The sequence below is a fragment of the Leopardus geoffroyi genome, chromosome C3 (genome assembly GCF_018350155.1).
Source record: "Leopardus geoffroyi isolate Oge1 chromosome C3, O.geoffroyi_Oge1_pat1.0, whole genome shotgun sequence".
NCBI classification, from domain to species: Eukaryota; Metazoa; Chordata; class Mammalia; order Carnivora; family Felidae; genus Leopardus; species Leopardus geoffroyi.
Window position 1 is genome coordinate 139,601,458 of NC_059338.1, and position 25,957 is coordinate 139,627,414.

The 25,957-nt window shown below is 40.2% G+C and overlaps 1 long non-coding RNA gene across 2 annotated transcripts in view; it reads right to left on the reverse strand.

Moving 5' to 3' along the window:
• Positions 1-12,386, reverse strand: part of LOC123586178 — a 33,883-nt gene extending 21,497 nt beyond the window's left edge. For both annotated transcript variants that reach the window (XR_006706653.1, XR_006706654.1), the window contains exons 1-3: positions 12,012-12,386; positions 9,129-9,311; positions 5,759-6,090 (exon numbers count right to left, since the gene is read on the reverse strand). This is a non-coding gene — a long non-coding RNA (uncharacterized LOC123586178). The remainder of the gene's footprint in view (positions 1-5,758; positions 6,091-9,128; positions 9,312-12,011) is intronic.
• Between the last annotated feature and the right edge of the window lie 13,571 nt (positions 12,387-25,957).

The following is a 25,957-nucleotide window of genomic DNA, read 5'->3' on the forward strand; positions in this document are numbered from 1 at the left end:
TGTTTTCCACAATGGCTACACCAATTTACATTCTCACTAATAATGCACAAGCATTCTTTTCTCCACATCTGTGCCAACACTTATTATTTCTTATCATTTTTATAATAGTCAACTAACAGGTGTGAAGATTTATCTTACTAGGTTTTGATTTGCATTTCCCTTATGATCAGTGATGCTGAGCATCTTTTCGTATTCCTCTTGACTATCTGTATAGTTGTTTTGTTTTAGAAAAATGTCCGTTCAGATCCTCTGGCATTTTTTTGGTTAGAATTTTTTTTTTTTTGCTATTAAGTTTCATGAGTTCTTTATGTATACTGGATATTAACCCTTTATCAGATAAATGGTTTGCAAATATTTTCTTTCAGTCAGTAGTTTGCCTTTTCATTTTGTTGATGGTTTCCTAAAAACTGAAGTTGTGTAGAAGCTTTTTAGTTTCACTTGTTTATTATTGCTTTTACTGTCTTCACTTTTGTTATCAAGTCCAAAAAATCATCCCCAAGGCCTATGTCAACGAGCTTACTGCCTAGGTTTTCTTCTAGGAGTTTTATGTTTTCAGATATTACTTCAAGTCTTTTATCCATTTTGAGATAATTTTGGTGTGCAGTGTAAGATACTGGTCTACTTTTATTCTTTTGTGGGTGGCTATCCAGCTGCTCCAACATCATTTATTAAACAGACTGTCTCTTCCACTTTGTAGATTCTTGCCTCTTTTGTCATAAACCAACCAACCACATATGCATGGTTTTATTTCTTGACTCTCTGTTCTATTCCATTGATCCACGTGTCTGTTTTTATGTTAAAACCATATTGTTTTTTATTACCATAGCTTTGTGACATAATTTGAAATCAGGGAGCTTGATACCTCAAGCTTTGTTCTTCTTCCTCAAGATTGCCTTGGCTATGCAAGGTCTTTTGTGGTCCCATACAAATTTTAAATTTTTTTTTTCAACGTTTATTTATTTTTGGGACAGAGAGAGACAGAGCATGAACAGGGGAGGGGCAGAGAGAGAGGGAGACACAGAATAGGAAACAGGCTCCAGGCTCTGAGCCATCAGCCCAGAGCCCGACGCGGGGCTCGAACTCACGGACCGCGAGATCGTGACCTGGCTGAAGTCGGACGCTTAACCGACTGCGCCACCCAGGCGCCCCCCCCCATACAAATTTTAAGATTGTTTCTTCTGTTTCTGTGAAAAATGCCATTGGAATTTTGGTAGGGTTTGCATTGAACCTCTAGATTGCTTTGGGAAATATGGACATTTAAAAAATATGAATTCTTCCAATCCATGAGCATGGACTATCTTTTCATTTATTCATGTCTTCAATTTCTTTCATCAATGCCTTATAGTTTACCCAGTACAGGTCTTTCACTTCCTTGGTTAAATTTTTTCCTCGGCATTTTATTATTTTCAAAGCAATTGTAAATGGGATTTATTTTCCTAATTTCTCTTTCTGATAGTCTATTGTTAGTGCATAGAAACACAACCAATTTCTGTATATTGGTTTTGTATCCTGCAACTTTAATGAATTCGTTTATTAGTTCTAAGAGTTTTTTGGAGTCTTCAGAGTTTTCAATATATACTATCATGTCATCTGCAAATAGTGACAATTTTACTTCTTTCTTTTCACTTAGATACCTTTTATTTTTTCTTCTTGCCTATTTGTTCTGGTTAGGATTTCCAGTACTATTTTGAATATGAGTGGTAAAAGTGGGCATCCATGTCTTAGAGGCATTGATCTCAGCTTTTCATCATTGAGTATGTCAGCTCTGGACTTGTCATTTCTGGCCTCCATTTTGTTGCAGCATATTCCCTCTATACCCACTTCGCTGAGATTTTTTTATCATAAGTAAATGTTGAATTTTGTCACATGCTTTTTCTGCATCCATTGAGATGATCATATGATAATTATTCTTCATTTTGTTAATGTAATGTATCACACTGATTTTCAGATGTTGAATCACCTTTGCATCCCTGGAATAAATTTCATTTGATCTTGGTGTATGATCTTCTGAATGCATTGTTGAATTTGGCTTGTTACTATTTTCTTGAGGACTTTTGCATCTATGTTCATCAGAGATATTGGCCTGTAAATTTCTTTTCTTGTGGTATCCGTGTAGAATATCCTTTCCTTGTGGTATCCTTGTGGTAATTCTGGTTTCATAAAATGACTTTCAAAATGTTCCCATCTCTCTATTTTTTGAAAGTGTTTGAGGATTGGTATTAATTCTTTGAATGTTTAGTAGAATTCACTAGTAAAGCTGACTAGCCCTGGACTTCTGTTTGTAGGGAGTGTTTTAATTACTGATCCAATCTCCTTACTTACAACCAGTCTGTGCAGATTTTCTATTTCTTCATGATTCAGTCTTGGAAGGTTGTATGTTTCTAGGAATTCAACTATTTCTTCTAGGTTGTCCAATTTGTTGGTGTGTAATTATTCTAGTAGTCTCTTATGATCCTTTGTATTTCTGTGCTATCAATTGCAGTGTCTCTCTTTCATTTCTGATTTTACTTATTTGAGTTTTCTCTCTTTTTTTCTTGATGAGTCTAGCTAAAGGTTTATCAATTTTGTTTATCTTTTCAAAGACCCAGATCTCGGTTTTGTTGATCTTTTTTATTGTCTTTTTAGTCTCTATTTTATTTACTTCTGCTAAATCTTTGCTATTTCCTTCCTTCTGTCCTTCTGTTAACTTTAAGTTTTTTTGTTGTTGTTGTTTTGTTTTTTATCTTGACGTATAAAGTTAGGTCATTTGAAATTTTTCTTGTTTCTCAAGGTAACCGTTTATCGCCATGAACTTCCTTTAGAGAACTGCTTTTTCTGTATCCCATAAATTTTGGTATGTTACATTTCCATTTTGTCTCAAGGTATTTTTGCTTTCACTTTTAATTTCTTCACTGACCAGTTGGTTTTTCAGTAGCATGTTATTCAGTCTGTACGTATTTGTGAATTTTCCAGTTTTCTTTCTGCAATTGATTTCGAGTTTCATACCACTGTGGTGTGAAAAGACGCTTGGTGTAATTTCAGTTATCTTAAATTTCTTAAGACTTGTTCTGTGGCCTAATTTATATTCTACCCTGGAGAATGTGCCATGTACACTTGAGAAGAATGTGTATTCTGTTGTGTTGGGATGGAATGTTCTGTATATATCTATTAAGATAGTGTCTGCTCTCTGGGGTCTCAGGAGTTTACAGTCAGCCCTTAGATGTGTGTTTAGTTGGAAGCCTGCCCCTCAGGCTGCAGCTATGATAATAAGCTAATAGGCTTTTTTCCAGAAAGATTGAGCTCCTGCGTCTATTGTCTCTTGCTCCCAGGCAGGGGCAAGGCAAGGAGGAAGAGCTTGCTGTTTAAGAACTATTTTTCCATTGGTTACAGCCTTGAGGGACCTATGAGCATAAGTCTATCTGACCACCAGAGGCAGGTGATACAGAGATGTCCCCAAACAGCAGCCCCCAAAAGCAGGGTACCAGAGAAAAGCATAAGCTCCTCTCTATAAGATACTGGTGGACTGGACCGAGGCAGAGAAGAGTGCAAAGATGGCATTATCAGCTCCCGCTTCTAGACAGCCTCTGCATAGTCCCTAACAACTGTCTGTCCAGTTGTTACAGCCCCATGGGACCCAGGAACACAAACCCTCTTGGCCTCCAGAGCCAGGGGATCAAGGGGCATTCCTTAGGTGGCAGCCTCAAAAACTGTATCACCAGACATACATACTGGGGTCCCAAATGTGTGTAAAGGATTCCCTTCAGGAGATAATGGCATTCAGGAGCACTGAGAGGGACAGAACATGAAGATGTCACCCACTCCATGGAGTGAAGCAGAGGGTAAGTGGAAAGATGGCGCATGTGCACGCGCACGCACACACACACACACACACACACGGAACAAAAAGAAAAGAAACAAAGAAAATAGGGAGAAAAGTAAGAAAAAGCAAAAAGGGAAATAAAAAAAAAAAAAGAAGATGGTGCCTACCAGGGTTAGCAAGGCAGGGGAGAGCAGGAAGAAGGTGCCCACCAGGCTCCCTTCAGGAAGAGTATCCCCACCCCTTAGACCAATGCTTTAAAATTAGGAAATGAGTATCGTTCCCATAAAGTCTGGGCACTTTTCAAAGGGTTGCTTCTGTGCTGGGCCCTGGGGCAGGCGAGTCAGCACATAGGCCCTTTAAGAAACATTCCTCATTTCGCCACAGCCCTGTGGGTCTCTTGTGTATGAGCCCTGTTGGTCTTAAAACTTGGCCTTTTCTTAAATAAGGCAAATGAGCTCCTATAGTGTTCAAAGAATAATCCAATCAAGATATTTCACTGTCCCTTTACTCAATAGGAATTGTTGGGTCATAGCAGTAGGTCTGACATTGGCAGGTTTATACAGTAATTTTTTTTCTTATCAGCTACTTAATGAAATGAATTTGTATCATAGCATCTTTTAAATGTTAATACTCTTACAGCTGTCTTCAAAGACCTATTTTGAACTAAATATGTTATCAATCAAAATACTCATTAAAATTCGATGCAAGCTTATGTGGAGAGAGAGATTAAATCATTGAGGCATCTGGGCCTCTTATTCCACTAATGTGACCTCATTATACCATAATTTGTTATTACAGAAATTTAATATTCTGATGCCATAGAATTACTAAGGGCCTTCACATTTCCCTGGTTTTCATCTACCCTAATCGCAAACTTTTTGATCATTTACTGGTTGGGTTCTTAGATATTTCCAAGACTTGTATTTCTGGCAGACCACACGGTGTAAGGTGAGAAAGCAATACTCTCTGACACTGGAGATATATGATGGCACCAATCCGTGAGGGAACTTGGAGACTGTGTTTTCTCTGATGAGATGAGGAAATATTTTGAATATTTTATTTCCCGTTAGCCACCATTAATACAGGTAGATCCTGACTCTGACACCTTCACACACTATAGCTTATCACTGAATGACATCCCACTCCCATAGATGAGTGATGGACTCAGAAGCACAGGGGGTACTTCTTAGAGCATTAAGCGGTTTCTCTATCCACTATGGAGTCCTGACGACCAAAGAAAGGGATGTGCAGAGCTCTAGTAACTGCCTCACAAAAGTAAGTACTAAACAAATTCTCTCCCAGCCCACCACTTTAATCTAACCATTCAACTGAACATGTCACTTGGCTTTCTCCTGCCATTTAAGTAGAACCCAAGAAAAGCCAAAGAAGAGATAGAACGTTCGGAGTGTCAGGAATCAAGGACATAGCGTTTAAAAATTTAGTTCATTTTTTCATACAGAGATGATTATGAAAATATCTTAATTTAGAAGCAAACTCAGAATAAATTCTGAAAGAGTCATCTCTAACTCATATACCTGTATCCAACACTGCTCTTAATGATAACAAAATGGTCATTCTTCCCATCTGTGATGTTTTTTCTCCCTATTAACCTATTTCTTCAACAAAAAAAAAGCCAACCTTTGTGGGCCTAGTTGACATTGGTGGGGATAAACTTTGACCAGATCCCAGAACCCAGAGATGCAGAATTAGTACCACTCAGTTCCTAGTGATAGCAAAGAAAAAACCTGTAAGGAAGACGAGCTGCCCATCAGATCAACAGCCTCCTAGCCTCAAGTTATGATAACACTTATCTCTTTTGATAGACGTGAGCTATCGGGAACTAGGTATTTTCATTACATACATCCCCAAGTACATCTGCTGTCTCTTCTACTATTATCCTCCCCTTGTACCCTATGGCAGCGACACTGGCTTCCTTTTCCTGCTTCCACAGTCACTTACCCTCGTAGGGCCTTTGCACTTTCTGCGTTCAGATGCTATAATGCTCTTCCCCCAGATTCCACATGGCTCACTTCCTCTCATTCTTCAAGGCTTTGCTCAACGATCACCTTTGCAACGTGGCTTTTCTCATGACCGAATTGCAAACGGAAACTCCTTCTGTGCCCAGCACCCCCATCTACCTCTTTGCTTGATCTTCCTGGATGGTGCCTACCACCGTCTGCCACACTCCATACTTCACACACTCCTCCTTTGCTGTCAATCTCCCTAGCTCAAGTGTGAGGTCCCCAAGGTGAGGACTTAGGGCGGCTTCCTCGTTGCCACATCTCAAGTACCTATAAGAGTGTTTGGAACAAATGATAATGACTGAGTAAACGAAGAGAGCATATAGTAATGGATTTTTGTCATTTTGTTGGAGTGCTTCGAATAGAGTTAGTCACACAAAGAACGTTATTTTAAAACCCATGCAGTGCATCATTTTGGTGACTTGATTTATATGTACATGTCTATTTGCAAATATGAATACACTGCAGCCTAAATTGTTGGGGTGGTTGCTGTGCACGTTCTTCAGTCACTAAAAAAACAAATGGCTGTGAATTCACATAACCTTCAGCGCAACTCCGAGTAACAGATGACAGACTACGTTCCCATTGTTTTATGTGAAATAATGAAAGAGAAATATGTAGGAGAAAAAAAGCCACTTTGGAGTGAAAAGAAATGCCTGAGTTGGCTCGGCCCGACCAGCAGGAGCCCAGGAAAACAGAAACGTTAGATTGCTGAGTGATGGGCAGATTCAAGTGCCTCCCAAGCAACAAACCTTCAGTTTGGGAGATGCTACGACCAACAGAGCAGGGAAATTGGCGTCAACACCATGTAAAGAATATTAAATCCCTTAAAGCAAAGGCATGACATTTCTTCTCCACACCCTCTGGTTTGTCCTCTATTATTATTTGAGAGTAAGCCTTAGTGCCAAATGAAAAAAAAAAAGTAGACAATTCTTTGCAGACGACTTCAACAACCTGATAAGTATTCATTTCAGCTTAGAGCATGCTTGTAAATATCATTTCAAATAAAGCACTGACTTGATTTTTAATCAATGAAAACTGACATTTGTTGAAAAGCCTTTCTGAATAATTACCTTGCATTCTTATTACTAAAGCGGATTTAACGGAAAATCAAAACAAACGGTATTAATTACATCGTATCCTCATTATATATTAATAGGTTCAGAAACCAAACATTGAGTGTCTTATAGAGCTGGGTGTAATATTTATATGAAGCTTTATGATGGAAGCCAGCTTAATTCTAATACATCCATTTTAGTGCTCTGACCTTCTGCTCTCTGGACACATGATTTTGGTCTCCGCTAGGAGCACACGTCTCTGGAATCCATGGTTTGGGCTCATGTCTGAGAACCCAGAATGTCGTAGGACATTGACTTTCTCATGCCAAGGGACATGAGTTGTCTGACTGATCAGACATCGTCTACTTTTCACTCAGAGTTGTCACTGAAATACTTCTCTGGGTGATGGGTTTAGAACATCAAAGGAAGGGATCTCACTGTGCGACTGTGCCCTGAGATCTGCTATCATCTGCATGTCCAGCAAGCAACTGGGCAGGTGCAAAAGCATGGAAGTGGGAAGAGCATTACAGGAGAAGGGGTTTTCTCAGATCTTCATCCCCTGGACTGCCCCCTGGACCATCAGGTCTTTACACTCATGTTCAGCCCTAGCTCCGGCTCCTTAGTTGTAATTAGAACCCAGCAGGTGGGTTCCTAGCTGTGGAAACCTTTTAAGTTGTACAACACTTCTGAGTATCAGGGTTCTCATTTGTAAATTAGAAATAAAGATAATATTTGGTTGATGCAAAGATTAAATGAAACAGTTGTTATGATGATTAAATGAATAATCCTTCTAAAGTGCTAAGCACAGTTTCCAATGTGTACTAGACTCTCAATAAATGTTAGTTATTAAAATCATTATCAAAGGCCTCTTTCCGTCCTGACATTCTATGACTATTCAAGTGCAGGATGGAAGCCCCACTGTGAATATATAATCGGACTTCTTACTTCTTTAACCTTTTACTACGGCACATGTCTTTCAAACCCCTGAGCTTGCTACAAAACACCAGCATAAGCAGAATGGACAAACACAGAGAATTGATTAAACTTTGGACATAGAAGGCCTCCCTACTGGAATAGAGACCACACACAAAGCAGTGGAATTTCACCAAAGTAAGGAGCATCCAGACAATACCATCATCCTTGGAGATGACATTTGCAAAACTAGAATCATTCATTCAGCATATATTGAATGTGCCAGGAGAGTTTTAGGTACCGGAGACCCAGCAGTGAACAAAAAGACAAGTGCATCTTGGGAAGCATATGTTGTTGTTGGGAGATAAACATGATTGGACGAGAAGGGAATGGGAGGTGACACAGTGTCCTCCATCTTTCGTACGGGCTCCTGAGAGCCTTCCTTGGCTTCTCCACCACTCCACTGGGCGTATTAGTCAGCATGGGACTGTCATGGATTTTCCTTCCTCATCTAAATCCCCCACTGCCGCCTCCTCTCCAATCCCACTGACACTTCCCTCTGCCAGGTTTTTCTTTTGTCTTGCTTTGGTTACAATTTGATTCCATAAATTCAAGAAGTTAGATGAATGGAGGGATGTGTGAAATTAAAAAGCTCCAAATCAAAGTTCTAAAGATTAAAACGACAATAACAGAGATGAAGCATGTAAGTGATGGGATTAACGCAGATTTGAAAACACAGGGAAAAACACCAGTGAATTTGAAGACATGGCAATAGAAACGACTCGAAGTGAAACAAAGAGAAAAAAAACTGACAAAAATATGAACAGAGCACCAGTGAGCTGTGGAATACCTTCAAATGGCCTACTATATGTGTAATTGGAGCTTTCAAAGGACAGGAAAGAGAGTAGGTGACAGAAAAAATATCTTTGAAGAGATAATGTTTAACATTGTTCTATACTCGATGAAAATTATACACCCACTTTTGCAAGAAACTGCATGGAACCCAAGCAGAGGAAACAAGAAGAATATTTCATCAAGGCATATCAGTGTCACATTGCTAATGATAAGGAGACCAAAGCTCCAAGCATTTACCTAGTTTTCTTGGTTATATAACAAGTACGGGGTCCATTCACAGTGAGTGGACTTTATACATATCTTAAGGAAGTCATAGATATGGATTGGTAAGGACTAGATCAGAAGTGAAAGCAAAAAGAAAAATACCACCTAGGCATGAAGGCAGGGATGTTGCCAAAGAACTTTTAAAAAGTATATTAACACTTCATGCACTAAGCCAAGGTCAGCAAGACCACACCTCTGCAGGCAATGAGCTCTACCAACCACACTGAGTATGAAGCCGGGACCGAGGGCTACAGTCTACACTCTCATTTCCTTATTCCGTTGCCTGTTTCTTCAGTCTGCCTTCTTCCTCTCAGGCCTTCATATTCTGCTTCTTGGGAGTACTGCCCCGTTCAGCGTGGATTTTTATGTTTGTTTATCTGTGTCACTGGGTTTTCTCCTGTTCTAAAAAAAAAAAAAAAAAAAAAAAAAGCTTGAGAAGTGGGATATGTATCATCTCCAAAGCTTATAAGACCAAGAATTTTTATCAATTTTCCTTTTGCTCTTTTTGTGCTTATAAATATACAATTTTTAATGCCTATTTAGTTATTTTGAGAGAGTGTGTGTGCAAGCAGGGAAGGGGCAGAGAGAGAAGGAGAATCCCAAGCAGGCTCTGCGCTGTCAGATATGGGGCTTGAACTCACAAACGGCAAGATCATGACCTGAACTGAAATCAAAAGTCAGACGCTTCACCAACTGAGTCACCCAGCCACCCCGCTCTTTTTACGCTTATGAAGTAGAAACTCCAGGCACTCCCTCAGCACTTACCACTCAGACACTTGAAATTGCTGATTTTTTTTCATTATTTGTTGGATGAGTAGTCTGATTTATTTTTCTTAAAGAGTCTTTTAACTTCCCAGGTTGAGTTTGCCTGTTTTGCGATTTCATATATGTTCCCTTTTAGATGATAATAAATAAAAGGAACTATTGGTAAAAATCTGAAATTAGATTTAGTACTGAGCTGAGCACACTTTTACAAGTCTTCATGCCCCACTCCACAACTTCCAAATATGATTTTTACTGAAGTTGAAATACCGAAAATATGTTTTAGATCTTATTCGGCTGACCATCACTCTACCCTCTCGTGCACACACACACACACACACACACACACACCCAGCTAGGCCTGCTGAAGGGTGTAGAGAGGAATGACATCGGCACTTCCCACAGGAGGGCTGTAACAGGGACAATGAGACAAGATTAAACTAAGCGAAATCCAAGGCAAACAACGACAAGTGTTTTCATTGTCAATGGCTATCCTGAATAGTTTGTTCAGATACAAAACACACACACACACACACACACGCGCGCGCGCGCCATGCAAGTTCCAAAATCCTGGTTTCAAAACGAGCCCACATTGGTTGGAGCAGAATGCAGGCCCGGACTCTTGAAATCACACACGTATGTCTGTGTCCTCAGACAGCGTTTCTGGAGTTTGAGCCTTACCTAGCCCTGCTGCATATAAACTCTGCGACCACACACCAAAAGCATAGTACACCAAAACACGGACAAAGGACTAAACTTTCATTAGCACTGCATGAAACCTACAAACCTTAGAAAACTGGTATCAGTCAGCAGGCCAAGAAAGATGAACAAACCCGCAGCCAAGAAGTTTCTAATTCTGGAACTACCCCTGATTGTAAACAACCCGGGGAATACCTGTGTGTTTCTATCTCTACCATAATTTGAGAGAACGGTCGTCTTTAACAGTATCACAATTCTTGCCTCTATTAATCTCAACCTAATCTGTGGTATTGAGTCAGATATAGCTAGGAAGCCGACCTTGCAGGGGAAGCTAGGACATCTTGCCTTAAAACCCCTTCTTGATTCCCTCGCGTTCCTGAAAATGGCACAGACCAAATAAATAGCCGTAGCTGTTGCACTGAGTAGAGACAAAGAGGAAGGTGCCAAGCGGGACTACTAAATTTCTTTCACGAGCATTCATCCTTTCCGTTTTCCTAGACAGTCCACAGGCAGATTGGCAAGGCAGCAATCAGGACCCGTGGTTAAGATGGCTGAACAATCGGGGTGGCGCGGCTGCCATTCCGTTTGTCAGACCGAGCCAGGAAAGGATGGAGCCTGAAGGAGCAGGGCAGAAGAGGGTGCACGAGTTGTGCTCTCTGGCCTTGGCAAAGGACATATATCCAGGGGCAAATGGATGTCTGGGAGCAAACAGAGAGAGAAGCACCCTGAGTCAGAGAAAAAGCCATGAACAGTGGGGTGACTAGGAGGTGCCTGGGGACATTTATTACTTATTTCCTGAAGTCAGGAGAAAACTAGTCTTAGGAAAATAGCTTCATTTCCGTTCCTGACTTGTTTTAGGGGAGATTTCCCTAGAAAGATCTTCCTTCCCTCCGGACGGTTCAGCATACACCGCCCCCCTCCCCAGGATTTTCTCCTTTCTCTCCTGACAGGAGTGTTCCCATCCTAACCCTCCAGCAGTTAAAAGCTCCCTACTCTCCGCTCCAGCATCTAGGTCTGCTCTCTTTCCTTTGTTCCGAATGCTCTGCCAGCAGGAGAAAGGATCCTTTCTAGAAATCGCCGGATGGCAACGGGCTAGAAATGGAGGGAGAGAGAAGTGGGAACAGAGTGCGATAGAAACAGAGACGGGACACGGAGAGAAGGAGAGGGGGGGAGAAGAACAGCACCGATGCGGGAAGCCCCAGCCTATTGTCGCCCCCGTCTTCTCGCCTGCCCTTCCCGGGAGCTGCAGCTCAGGTGACAGCCTGCTGCTGGGGCCGCTGCTACTGCTCTTTCTGCCCTTCAGACTCCCTTCACCATGGTGATACAGTAATGAAGGAGAGCTGCCCTGTCAGACCTCATCAGCAGTCCTGTGAAGGCAGGATGAAATCACTCCTATTGACCCCCTGGCATATTTATAGGCTCTCTCTTTCTGCTGAGGCTGGTGGTTATCACCTTCCCGTCCCGCCGTGTGTTTATTCAGCAGCACGCTAAATCACGCCCGTGTGCAAGGGAAGCATTCATCAGGAACCACCAGCCCCTCTTTCAGGCTGCCAAACCTATCCAATTACTGGAGCTGCAAGGGCCTGCAGAAACCCCTTCGGCCAGGCAAGTTCTCTTGTTTGTACCCTCTAAAAATAATACCTTCTGAGCTCTGCACGCTTCCTCTGTCCAATCTGCACGTTGCCTTTGAACTAGCAGAGCGCTCATTTATCCTTCATTGGCTGCGTCTCCAAGTTCCCCCTTTTCTTCTTAAACAATGAGAAAGGGGCGCTGCATCTCTTTCTGGAGAGGTTGGGGAGAGGATGCGGGCATGCCCGCCACTTCCCTCTCGGTCTTGGCTACCTCTTCAGACCTGCAAGTTAAGCAGTCATGCTCTCCTGGAGGGCAGCTAGCACTCTGGTCCCGTGCTGCCCTCTATCTTTCTGTCTCTTGCTAAACAAGTGATTTGCGAGAAACTATTAAAATAACAAGGGAAATGGTATCATTTTGGTTTAAAGGCATGAGAACCAGATTTAGACATGCCTTTAAAATGTTCACAGATGAAGGCGGCACATTGTTTAAAGTACCTGCCTCTTAATATGTATTAATTTAATTAGAGCTTTGGGTTGTTGTTTTTTTTACCAATGCTTTTACATTGTTTATTTCTCTGAAGGTACCTCATTTCTCAGATTAGAAAAAGAAGCAAAGATTGATGCTATTAGACCTAGTATTTTATTCCCTAGCCTGCAATGTTTTCTGAAGCTAATTACAATGGAACATTTATGACTTAGGACTTTCTAAATTATGGGAGACAGAGTGAAGAAACCGCAGTGAAACCTACCTGAGACTTAGAAAACCTGGATTTCTTGTCCCAGTTTCACTTCTAACTAGAATTGTAACCTTGTAAGTCATTAATCATTCTGGGCTGTAGCTCCCTTATCTACGGTTCTGTCTACAGCTAACATTTCCATACTCCCAAGCATGGCACTGAACAAAGGCAACGGGGCTAAATGACCACTTGATTAATAACCAAGCCATTTGTGAGACCTGGGGCAAAGGTTGATTGCTTCCCTTATCCCCAGAGGCCAACGCATAATAGCTGTTGAGGGTGCGGCAGTAACATACAAAGCATAATAAGAAAGACGCCCAAGCCAAGCATCAACCTTATAGCGTGTGCTGCTACATACTTACAACTAGCTCTCAGAAAAACAAAAAGCAAAAAACAAACCACCCATCTGTAGCCCTTGCCAATTTCTGTGGTGTAAGTAACCCAACCACAGTCACTTTCAAGCTCCCAATTTGATTTCACTGATGGAGGAGTCAAGGAGAAATGCCAGAAGTTGGTTCTCCAGAGCCCTCCCAATGGTGTTCCAGCACAGCACAGCTTCTGTGTGCACAGCCCATCTACCTCCGACTCCCATGGGTCTCCGGACATCAGCTGGCCTTTGAGAGAACAGTGGGATTCCACTGAGACGCACAAAATAAAGGTGGTAAGATTGTGAAGAAAAGCTTGTCCTGGTTTTGAATACTTCTCAAAAATGTCACAGAGGGGCACCTGGGCAGTTCAGCAGGTTGAGTGTCTGACTTTGGTTCAGGTTAATGATCTCACGGTTCGTGAGTTAGATCCCCTCATCGGGCTCACCGCTGTCAGCTCAGAACCTGCTTCAGATCCTCTGTCTCCCTCTCTCTGCCCCCCTCTGGTCTCTCTCTCTCAAAAGTAAATAAACATTCAAAAATATATCACAGAAGTATCTCTAATGACAGAAAAGGAAAAAGAGGGGAGGAAGGTCTTGTGCTTCTAGTCCTTCTGGTCTACAGTCCAAAGATACTTCAGAAAACATTTCTTTAAAGTTTCCTGTGAGTTTTACATTCTATTTTGGAGTTATCTAGAACTATTTTAATATAATAATCATATGAAATAAGGACATAATATGACAACTTTAAAACTAAAAAAAAAAAAGATTTTATATAACCCCTATCACACCAAAATGTGCGTCAATAAAAGACTCTAAAATGGAACCACAACTTGAGGGATTTTGAATGGTTTTTTCCATGAAGGAAAGAAGAGAAGGAGAGAAAAGAGGAAGAAAGAGAAAGGAAGGGAGAGAGAGAAAAAAGAAGGGAGAAAGGAGGGAAGGGCGGCATGCAAAACAAGCTACAGCAAAGCACCATGACATGGAAGAAGAATAGGTTTGAAAAGAGATAATGCAGTGGGGACATCTTCTCATGAATCGGTTCATCACCACTCTCCCCAGCAAGAAGGCTCCACATTCCGGGGCTCTTTAGCTCATTAGAGAAATGAATGCTTTCTTATTTAGATGAATGCCTATTTAGGAAAAACATGAATCAACACAGGAAATGTGATAAAGACCACCCAAATGGGTGTGTTCAACAGGAATAAGTTGAGAGAGACCACCGTGAGAGTGGTAATCAAGGACAGACACACAGAATTATGAGGAGGTAATAGCTTTGGCATTCACATCCTTAGACGGAAAAAGTGAACAGTAATCTAGAAGCTTCACCACCTCAGTGGGAAAGGAAACGTTTTGAAGAATTTGTACTAATGGGTCAAAAAATTCCCAAATAGATATCGGACCATTCAATTTAATCTCATAAATATTCATGGTGCACCTGTGAGCACAAAATCCCAAGTGGAGCAGAAATTGGTGCAGGAAAGGGGGCAGGCATACGAAGAGTGTTTGAAGATAAACAAAGACGTGATAAGCACCCTAAAGAAGCTAAGAATATAGCAGAGGTTGATGAACTGCTATCTAAAGTATGAGGAAGAATGACAGGTATTATAAGAGAAGTAAAAACACAGTGCCTGAGTAATAACTCCCAGTGGGGAATAAGGAAACGCACCATGACCTGATTCCATGTCTATTCGTAAATTCCTTTTTTTTCCCCCTATAAGTGGTATATTGAGCTTAGGCAGAATTAAGGAAGTCGTTTCTATTTCAACTAGATATGCCCAGATTTACCGCATTTTTCCTTTTCTCAAGTATCATTTAGCCATGGAAAAGGGCTTTTTGCATATTGCCAGCTAAGACAAAAGAAGGTTGCAAATGGCCTGCCCTTCTAAAGACCTTGCAGACCAATTCTTGGTGATGAGCTCATGGAACTGTGTGGTCGAAAATTGTTTCGTATACCTCTCAGTGCTGAAGCGAAGGCTTTGCTTTCAGGTTCTAGTCATGAGTGTAGAAATATTTATGAAAGATTTTTTTTTATTAAGGGACATAATTCTGAACTTAACTTTAAAAATCTGTTACTGTCCGGGTCGCCTGGGTGGCTCAGTTGGTTAGGCACCTAGGTCATGATTTCAGCTCAGGTCATGGTCTCACGGTTCGTGAGATGGAGACCCACATCAGGCTCTGCACTGACAGCACGGAGCCTGCTTGGGGTTCTCTCTCTCCCTCTCTTTCTGCCCCTCCCCTGCTCATGTTTCTCTCTCTCTCTCTCTCTCTCTCTCAAAATAAATAAACTTAAAAAAAATAAAAACTTGTTAATGTCCTATTAAAATTGTCTGTCATTTTAAAATTTATTAACGCCATTCCAGGGTTTATTATGCAAGGATAGAGGAGCATATGGAGACTGTTAAAGAGAATACCATCTGGTCCACACGTTGGTTGACCTGGGCATTTTACACCCATTATATATAACCACCTATGGCACTCAAAACCCAACACCTCATGGAAATCTAATAAATCCAAGCAGTCAGATGTGCAGCCAAACATCTAGATATTTTGAAATTTCAGGTGTGAAAACTGAATTTTAATTTTCTTCACTTACAACATTTTTTGGGAACCGCAGCTAAGGGCCAAATTCCAACCATCCATAGTGGATAAATTAGCAAATTCATGAATTGTGTATCAAAGCATATGTTTGAACCAGCCTTGAAAGGTATAATGAGGAACATAGGCTCCAGGGCCAGACTTCTTAGATGCAAATTCCAGCTTCCCCCTTCCCAGGCTAGAGAGCCATGGACAGCTTACTAATCTCTGAGCATTCCTACATGGTGAGGTTGTGATAATTAACAAGTAAACATGTGTAACACACAGAAACCTTCCTCCAGCACTACAGTGAGTGTGAGCTGTTACTATTGCCACATGTCTGTACTCCCCCAGTTGTACATTTCCCTAAACACGGACCCTGCTATAGTTGGGCTATTAGCGAAAGATCTGTTTATGTTCACAGGCTTTGAAAAATTCCAGAAAAGAAAGTTCAACCAATGTTTTAGAGAATGACATCTGTGAGGACACTGAAACAAGTTTTCTGGGGCGCCTGGGTGGCTCAGTCAGTTAAGCGTCTGACTGGCTCAGGTCATGATCTCACAGCCCGTGAGTTCAAGCCCCGCGTCGGGCTCTGTGCTGACAGTTCAGAGCCTGGAGCCTGCTTCAGATTCTGTGTCTCCCTCTCTCTCTGCCCCTCCCCCATTCATGCTCTGTCTCTCTCTGTCTCAAAAATAAATAAAACATTAAAAAAACAAAAAAAATTAAAAAAAAAAAACAAGTTTTCCATGCTGACCCTTGGACCCCATGAAAAGGTGACAGAAGGGGGTCATTGATGAACTTTAGGGAATCAATGACCCCCTCAAAAAATGTTTATGCAAAAATGATTACGTCCCAATGGACCCTTTGGAGAAGACTTCCATGGCTCTCACCAGATTTGAAGAGAGACACAAAAGATGATAAACCCCCTGCATTTGACCCAAAATACCACTGACCTTAGAATTCAAATAGAACCTAATTCGGGTATTGTCTAATTTCTCTTCTTTGCTCAGACCTAACCCTTCATCTTTATGTGCTTGCCAACATTTTACATTATGTGGCAATATTGTATTTCTACCACCTGTTTTCTTTAACTTTCAGTTAAAACAGATATGCAAACTATTATCAAACCCATCGTAAAATTCAGGTTTCTTTTATTTATATTATTTTCAACTTAACAGTTACTTTCGTTTAGAATTCTTATTACTCCCCTTTCTCCATCAAATTTTTTAGAACAGCATCCTATAAACACATAGAGGGATAGCACGATAAATGGGCTTTAGCATCAAACAGATGCCTGGATTCCAGCTTTCCCGCAAAAGGAAGATAGGAAACCTGCCCTAAAAAATGGCTCTGAGGAACGTTACAGATGACATACATGCAAAGCACATGGCCTACAGACATAGTAGAAACGCAAAGATGGTTTTCTTCCCCTTTCCCCCCTTCTTCTGGCCCTCTATCCCATGAGAGGAAGTATCACAGCTTTGAAAATGGCATTTACTCCCAGACTTCATCGAAATTAGCATAATCTCCTCTGGTTTTATTCATTATGTTCACAAGCATATTTTCCATGGAAAAAGGAGAACTGGTAAAAATAAATAAAAGGCTTTTAATGTTTAAGTGCAGCAATTTGTTTTATAACCAATTCATGTTAATAAAAAATTTAAAGTGTACATGGTGTAGTAAGTTAGAAATTATTAGTGTAATATTGCTGAAAATGACCACATTCTCAGCCAATTATTTTGTGTGCCCTTGGTGAAGATAAATAAAATAAATTTACACATTTATTTTAAAATGCTTTCTACATAAACCTCATGTCTTTCCCATCGGTGCAATGTTTTTTGGAAATAGACTTTTATTACACAAACATTTTTAAAAATATTTCTAATACTCCAGTGTTGGAAAAGATACATGGAAAAGAAGGTCTGTGACTCAAAGGTTCAGTTGTTCTTTGAAACACAACTCTTGTCTCCTTTGGAACAAACTTTTAAAGTTGCCTCGAAACTCAACTCCAGAAAGAAAAACGAATGGAAGATTTTAACAACTAACAGTATTTGCTATAAAAAGACAAAGCGTAAAAACCAGGTTCTAATTATCACACGGCAACAGTTTTGAGTTAGCCAAAAGGTAGAGTTCAGATTTCAGGTTCTTGATTACACAGGTATTAGGTTTACTGACCTTAGCAAATAGCTTCCCTTTGTCATTTACATTTCGGGATCAGTAGTAATAGCATTTTATTGCTACCTAAGACAAGACCTGAACCTGCATAATTTTCTCATTTCACAATGAATAAGGTTCTGAGTTAAGGCACCTGGGGAGCAAAGGAAAGGATAATAATGGGTCTTCTGGGGATCCTCAAGGGACTAATAACTCCAGGTGGTCTTAGAAATCATGGAGAATATCCCATCAGGAGCTCTTGGGAGGAAGCCAGGGATAGGCAGCTGGTCTAGCGTTCAAGTCCGCTTCACAAACAGCTTCACAAAAGTGCCCTGTCACTTCTCAGGGAAGCCCTTCAGGGAGCCATAATAATGTCGCATCCTACAGATTATCACCTTACAAGTAATATCTCAAATGTTCTCACTAAGCGGTATCTCAAAGTCACAGCTACCAGCTAGGAAGAGCCAATGTGAGGGATGACTGGTATCAGCAGAGGGCGCTGTGGGCCCCTCACCCAGCTCTCCTGGTCCTTCCCACCCCTTTCCCTGGCCTCCAAGGCGGGCAGGGGGGAAACAAACAACAACAAAAACAGCCTTTGACTACTCCTAAAACCTCAGGTGCAGGAGTAATGCCAAGCAGGGGTTCTCCTTCAAACTTCTTTGAATTCTGGTTCCGTCCCCTAACAATCATATGACCTTGAGTTATTCTTCCTTAGGTCTCAGTTTTATCCTCTGTGAAACAGGGAGAAGACCTACTTTCTAAAGCTGTTGACTAAAGGCACTTTAGTGACTAAAGACACTGGGCACTAAAGTGACTGGGCACTTGGTTAAGTCTCTCAACCAGCCTATAAGAGTGTGGAGGACACACAGTACTGACTAGGATACCTGAGGGAACAAAACTAGGAAGGCAAGAATTGGGAGTGGCTTAGCTGTGTCAATACAGGAGAGGATTGCGAGACCCCTGCAGCCACAACCCAGTTTGAAGTCAGTCACCCCTTGGCTGGAGCACAGTCTAAGGAGCCTGTCAGAGATCTCACCTATGACTTCTCCAGCTCTGTGGCAGCCAGACTAAGGCCTTAGCCCAGACGTTCTACTGCAATCTCAACTCTGTGCTTTTCTGAGTGAATTTGTAATGAGAGACAGATCTAATGACTAGCCACCTTTTAAAATCAAAAAGCACTTCGGCCTCATTAAATGCTTACAATTGTGTGATATAAATGTTTAGTCAGCACACAACATCGGATTGATCCTCAGGACAAGCCAATGACCTGCCAGGAATGACTGTTTCTTGGGCCCAAGTACTGTTCACAAGATGTTTTAGAGACTTCCTTATAAATATAAGCTGGAAAACCAAGATAAGCCCTTGTTTATAGCATCCAAAATCTTAACAAATATTCCAGCCTGTGAGTTATGAATTAGCAAGATTTCATTATTTGTCTGCAAGAAAATGAGAGGCATCAGGTCCTACAGAAAACCTAAACAAGTCCTCAGAACAGTCGTATTAAAAAGCCTGTCAGTATTTTTAGGGCTATATATACAGAAAGGTCAAGGCCTTGAGAAAGCACACCATTTAAAAGAACAAGGCATAGAGAACATCAGCAATCTATTCTGAAAAGTCTGATATATGTTCTATACTTTGTTCCCCAGTGAAGGAGCAATTTTCTTCATCACATACAGGGGAGAAGTGTTCCACTTGCCCTTCCAGGCAGAGGGGGATAGGTGCTTAGGTATGAAGCTTATCTTCAGCATCCTTCCCCTGCCCCATTTATCACCCTTCTGCCGTCTCTTGGAAACCTCTCAGTCTCTACAGCTACTTTGGTGCCCTATGAACAGATCTTTTTTTTCTCATGTTCCTCATGCCCACATTTTCTTTTGTCCCATTCTGCTGTTCAACAGGAGCTTATGATACAGAGAAAGAGGAAAAGCCCGGGACTTAAGATCAGAGGTCCTGAGTTTGGGTGGTTTGACCAAGAATGGGCTGCAAGCATCAGAATTTTTTAATGTTTCACAAGCATGTTGATATGCAGCTAGGGTTGAAAATTAGCTTGATGTTAACTGATAGTGGTAATACTCAGTAGGACTTCTGACAGCAAGCAAATAAATAAACACCTACTTTCCATAATATAAGTTCATTGTGCTACCCAGTCTAAGGGATAAGTGGCCCAAGGATGACTGTTAGTGCTTCACGGCAGGTCATTGGGAAAGCTCCCTACATGTTGGTGAGTCACGTAAACATTCTCAGATCTGCTATTCCATCTACCCAGCAACTGGTCCCAATTCAGAAAACACCTGTACTGCCTCTTGTTGCCAGTTAATGAGGCTAAGGGACAGTAAAAGATAATCCAAATGCCATGGGGTCTATTCATTCAATGTATTCAGAGTTGAACTCAAATATGATCTCACAGGTCTAGACCTTTTCCAATTTACTAGGAAACAAGAGTCTACTAAGTTTCTTCCTTCCCTAAAAGTAAAGCACTTTTGTTTTCAAAGAACAAAAATATTACTCAGCTTGTAAAATAATATGCTTGAATGTTTTAGATGAAAAGATAAAACTACTCATATTACCCATAGAAAGCTCAAAGAACCATTTGAGGGGTACCTAGTCAGCACATAAATTTGCTGGTTTTATATCTTACCAATAGAAACCAAATATATTGCTAAGCTTCTTCTGGAGAACAGCTGCTTCCTCCAAATAAATGGTAGGCTTCCAGCCAATTATTTGGATCATGTTCCTTAAGAAAAACAAAATTCTCTCACCTTCACCTCCAGACTGAGCTTCCTTGTTATGACTTACAAATATGGCTGCACATCCAAATGGTCTGTCCCACCAAAATGTACTAAATAATATTAATAGTAAAGCTGAGTGTGGCTTCTGGGAATCTGTATAATTGGAAATTTCTTTTTGCAAGTGTATCATTCAATAAATAGAATTGGGTAACTGAGAAACTCCGAGGGAAAAAAAGTGAGTTGCGTCCATACCTGACATATTGAAACAGGATGAAGTCAAATGGTCTTCATATAACCACAAATGAACAAGAAATGAACTTTGCGCTAATTCCTCTACCATCTAAGAATTGAAACAGCTGTAACCTATGAAAAGATTGATTCAGCAATGTAAAATATTTTAAACATTGTTATAAAAACTGTTGAGATAGATGATAGATATATAGATAGAGAATAAGAAAGTCAAAGGATAACAAACTGACAAACTGAGGGGGAAAGGTTAATTTATATGACACCTAAAAATCTGGTCTCCCAACTGTAAAGTATTCCAACAAATTAATAAGAATATATGTGGGCGCTTGGGTGGGTCAGTCAGTTAAGCGCCTGACTTCCGCTCAAGTCTTGCTCTCGGGTTTCGTGAGTTCGGGCCCCGTGTCCAGAGGGAGCCTGCCTCAGATTCTGTCTCCCTCTCTCTCTGCTCCTCCCCCACTTGCATTCTGTGTATCTTTCTCTCAAAAATAAATAAACATTAAAAAAAAAGAATACATAGCTTACAGGACAAGACTAGGAAATGGCTCATTAACAAAACATATGAATATTTTTATTTTTCAGAAAAAAATCCATAAATTAAAACTACACTGAAATGTCTTTTCACAGTTCAGAATGGAAAAAATCCCAAAGTTTGATAATGCACTCTTATTGAACAAGGTGTGGAGAACCACCTTGTTTACTCATGGAGAGTGTAAATTACATGTCTGCGGAGGACAAAGTAGCAATGTCATCAAAACTGCAAGCAGTCCTGTCATTTGACCTAACTGTTCTCTTCTTTTCTATAGACACATTTTCATGCATAGGAAGAGACATATGTTCAATTATTTTGCAACATCGTTTGTCATAGTAAAACACTTAAAAATAACCCAAATGTCTATCAAAAGGGGCCTGTTTTATTAAATTATGGATTATCCCCTCATTGGAGTGCGTGGTTGCCATAAAATAAGACCTAGAAGTTTCTTTCAGTACTGACATTTGTAGGTATCCGAGGAAACAAATGAAAGTACAGCACTGTCTGAACATAATTGTACGATTTTATTTTATTTTTTTAAGCAAAGGGTGGGGACCACTGGTGTTTCTAGCTAGCTGATCTCTCAGTCTCATAAGTCACTATAATGCCTGCCAAAAATGTTTAGCCAATATGCCCTATCTAAACTGAAACCCCTTGGGGTTCCTGGGTCATTCAGTCGGTTGAGCGTCTGACTTTGGCTCAGGTCGTGATCCCACAGTTCATGAGCTCGAGCTCCACGTCAGGCTCACTACTGTCATGAAGCCTGCTTTGGGTCCTCTGTCCTCTTCTCTCTCTGTCCCTCCCCCTCTTGTACTCTCTCTCTCTAAAACATACATAAAACACTTTTATAATTTTTTAAAAAATGAATTGAAATGCCTCTAATGAAGCCACATGAAAGCACCAACAAACAGAGTGCCTGATTCCAGACAAGACCAGAGTAAGCTTCCGTCATTTCTCAGGTTTTCTCTAGATAAAACTGAGTCTCTGTTGATGTTGTCCAAAGAAGTTCTGCATTATTATCATCATCTTCCCCATATTTTAAGTGAAACCATCTCCTAAAATTGGAAAAGGAGAAGATAGGTGAGCCTGAGAAATGCCCACACATTAGAGACTGATCAAGCAAATTGAGAGACAGGACGCTAGCAAAACAAATTCTAATTGACGAGATTTGGGTTTGGATCTGAAATGTGGCATTTCAAATAAGCTCTCGGCTGATGTTGATGCTCTACCTCATGGATCATATTTTGAGTAAATGTTGTTATCAACACAAATATACTCTTTAATGTGTCCATTAAGCTCCTTGGTATTTTATTGTGCTATCTTTGGTGAATTAATATATAAACAACTGGAGAAATAAACTTGAGTGTCTGTTTGCCCGGGAACATATTGGTTTTTTTTTTTTTCTTTTAAAACTAATGGATTCTAAATTCCAACCATCCAAAACTTTTTATTCCCACAGGTTTTCAGGAATTCATATGTGTACACATGCCTGTGTGAGTAGTAGCTTCTATGTGCATAAAATCATTCTGGATGCCTCTGGAAGTGTAAGAATTTTACCACTGAGTAGAATGGGGAGCATAAATAATGTTCATTAGTTCAACAGTTCAATAGTGCTCAGACTTCATTATACTTCCTTTTGTGTCTTTCGAATTTGAATCAGATAAATACATTACTTATTATTAAATAATTTTTTAATTCCCTTCCTAAAACCGGTGACCTCTTGAAGCCGAATGGAAAGAAAGGAGAATTTATGCAGGTCTAAACACACAGAAAGCTTTTCCAGGAAAGACTTGCTGCCGAGCTCCCTCGACCAGCTTAGAATAGCTTAAATCTACACACAGAAGCAAATAAATGCACAATGATTGTATCATCAGTGAATGAGAGACTTCCATTCTTCTGATAGCGTTTTAAAAAAATATTCATTAAGATTATACATAAACATGATTTTAAAACCACTTCATATAGTAGAGCATGATAAAAAGAAATAGTACCCAATTCACCACCTGTCCACCTAGGAGGGATCCACAGGAAAAACCATTTTTAATAATTTTCCTGTGATTATGTCTATGCTGACAAATAGCATGTTTTTACACCTATTTATAAACTCAGGAGTTTTATGCATTAACCATACACTCCTTGCCATAATGGATGAAGATTAAGCTCACGGTTCACCCCCAACCTTCTCCTATCATCCACTTAAAATAGTTTTATCACGACTTTTTAGGCTTTTCATAACTGTAAATAATATGTTTTTCATTTATTTCTTATCCTATCAACTGATAGTTATCTCTTGACTTGTCACTCTGTATTATGAGAACATTCTTGTCTTTTCCCTGCATTTTAGTTCTCTCTCCACTTTTGGTCCTCTCAAACAGTCATCTGTCAAGGTGATAATATTTACATTCTATTTTTAATCACAAGTGCATAAGTCACATTTTATCCTAAAAGGCTTATCCTGGGGCACCCGGGTGGCTCAGTCGGTTGAGCGCGTCCAATTTGGACTCAGGTCATGATCTCGCAGTTTGTGAGTTCTAGCCCCGTGTCAGGCTCTGGGCAGACAGCTCACAGCCTGGAGCCCGCTTCGGATTCTGTGTCTCCTTCTCTCTCAGCCCCTCCCCCTCCATGCTCTGTCTCTGTCTCTCAAAAATGAAAAAAATGTAAAAACAAATAAAAAATTAAAAAAAGGTTTATCTTACATGTTGAAAATACAAGGCAATATGTATGTAATCATGACCATAAAACTATGGTTCACTATACCCAAATAGTATAATAGTATAATATGATTCTTTTATTTCTTATATAGCTTTTTACTTTTCCTAGAGGTCCTAATTATTCTTTTATTTTCTTTCCATTATTTAACTTTTTCATAATTTTAAGACTTCGGGATTTTCCCTAATACATTCATTTTTCCTCTCTAATATCAAGCCATATTTCCCCACCGTCTTTTCCTTCCCAGAGCATTCCATTTGTACTGCCATTTGTATGGCAGTCTAGGCTTGCTAACCCAATTATCTTCCTAACTTCCCCTTCTTTGCTGTCCTGGGTTGTATTCCCGCCACTGTAGGGCTCCTTTGACTGGAGGAGAAGCTCTCGGCCAACATATCCCTGCAGCAACCACAATGAAACACTCTTCAGCTCAACAAGGGAATCTTGAGGAAAAAGATTAATAGCAAAAGTCTAAATACCATCCTCCACACTCCTCTTTTGCATGCCTCCAGAGTAGCAATCTGCCTTTTCGAGAAGTTCCCCAAGCTGGTGATTCAAATAAGGCAATTTGGAAGTTGATTTTAATTTAGTTTTTTTAATTCATGCCCATTATGATTCACTCCGTGTCATATTGAAATGTTGCACTTTATTTTTCTTTCAAGAACTATTTGGCAGACACCAAATAGAATCTCTTTTTTTAAGAGCAAAGCATGCTTAATTGTCAAAGGAATTAAAAATATCATCCATGGACCAATGACTAAGATTTTCCTATATTTTACTAAGGTGCTCTGATTCAGTTTCCTTAATAATGACCTATTCTTTTAGAGTCTAATTCTTGTGAGCCTATAAGATAGGGTAGGGAAGGAGGTCTATGATTACTCACAACCCGATTAACGTTTTTCTTGACGAAGTATTGTGTCACGGTTATGTACAGCCCCGATTCTATTTAAATATCTGTGTGGCAAATATTCCGCAGAGGAAAAAGAGTAGAACTTGAGTAATGTGACTAAGTCAGCAGACATAATTTGTTAATGCCATTCGTGCTGATTCTTAGTGGAAAGCGTAAAAGATGGACAGTCTAACATTTCTTATGAAGGTTCAGTTTACATCAAATCCTAACAGAGGTAAGTATCTTGAAGTCATTTAATGTGCGAATGGCTTCTTTTATTCATTTCCATTTTTAAAATCTGACCTAGGATGTTTAATTTGTTCATGGTCCTGTGTTGTACTTTTGGTCAGTGAATATTTAATAAATGTTTAGTGTTTAGAATTCCCTCCTATTTACCTGGCACAGTGCTAGGTTCTTGAGGGAATCAGAATAATTAAAGACCAATAGCTCACTCTGAGTATCTGGTAAAATAGATAGAGACAGAAGAAATGTAAATATGAAACAAAAAAGTATTCCAAACGGTCAATCAAGAGCTACATTGTGTGGCACAAAGAATTGGGTGGCATTTAAAGACATCTGAAGAAAAGGGAAATGAGAATCGGAGAACCCATGGAAGGCTTAGTGAACAGAGATGGGATTGTATTGTTTACCTGTGGATTATTTTGATGCAAACATTTCAAGCCAATTTGTTGACTGTGCAACAGAAATTTTTCTACTACATCTGGAACATTATTTAACTTCTTGGGTATGTTTTCTTTCTCTCTGTGTGATGGGAATAAGATAGAAAGATTAATGCTTGCTTTTGAAAGTTGACTCTGAATGTCAACATGTGTGTGTGTTTGACTTTGAATAGAGCCTCTCTTTCTTTTTTTAATAGAGAGTGCAAGCAAGGGAGAGGGACAGAGAGAGAGAGAGAGAGAGAGAGAGAGAGAGAGAGAGAATCTCTGCACTGAGTGTGGATCCCGACACTGGGCTCGAACGCACGACCCTCAGATCCTAACCTGAGCTGATATCGAGAGTTGGATGCTTAACTGATGAAGCCATCCAGGTGCCCAGATTAGAAGCTATCATTCTAACTAAAATTC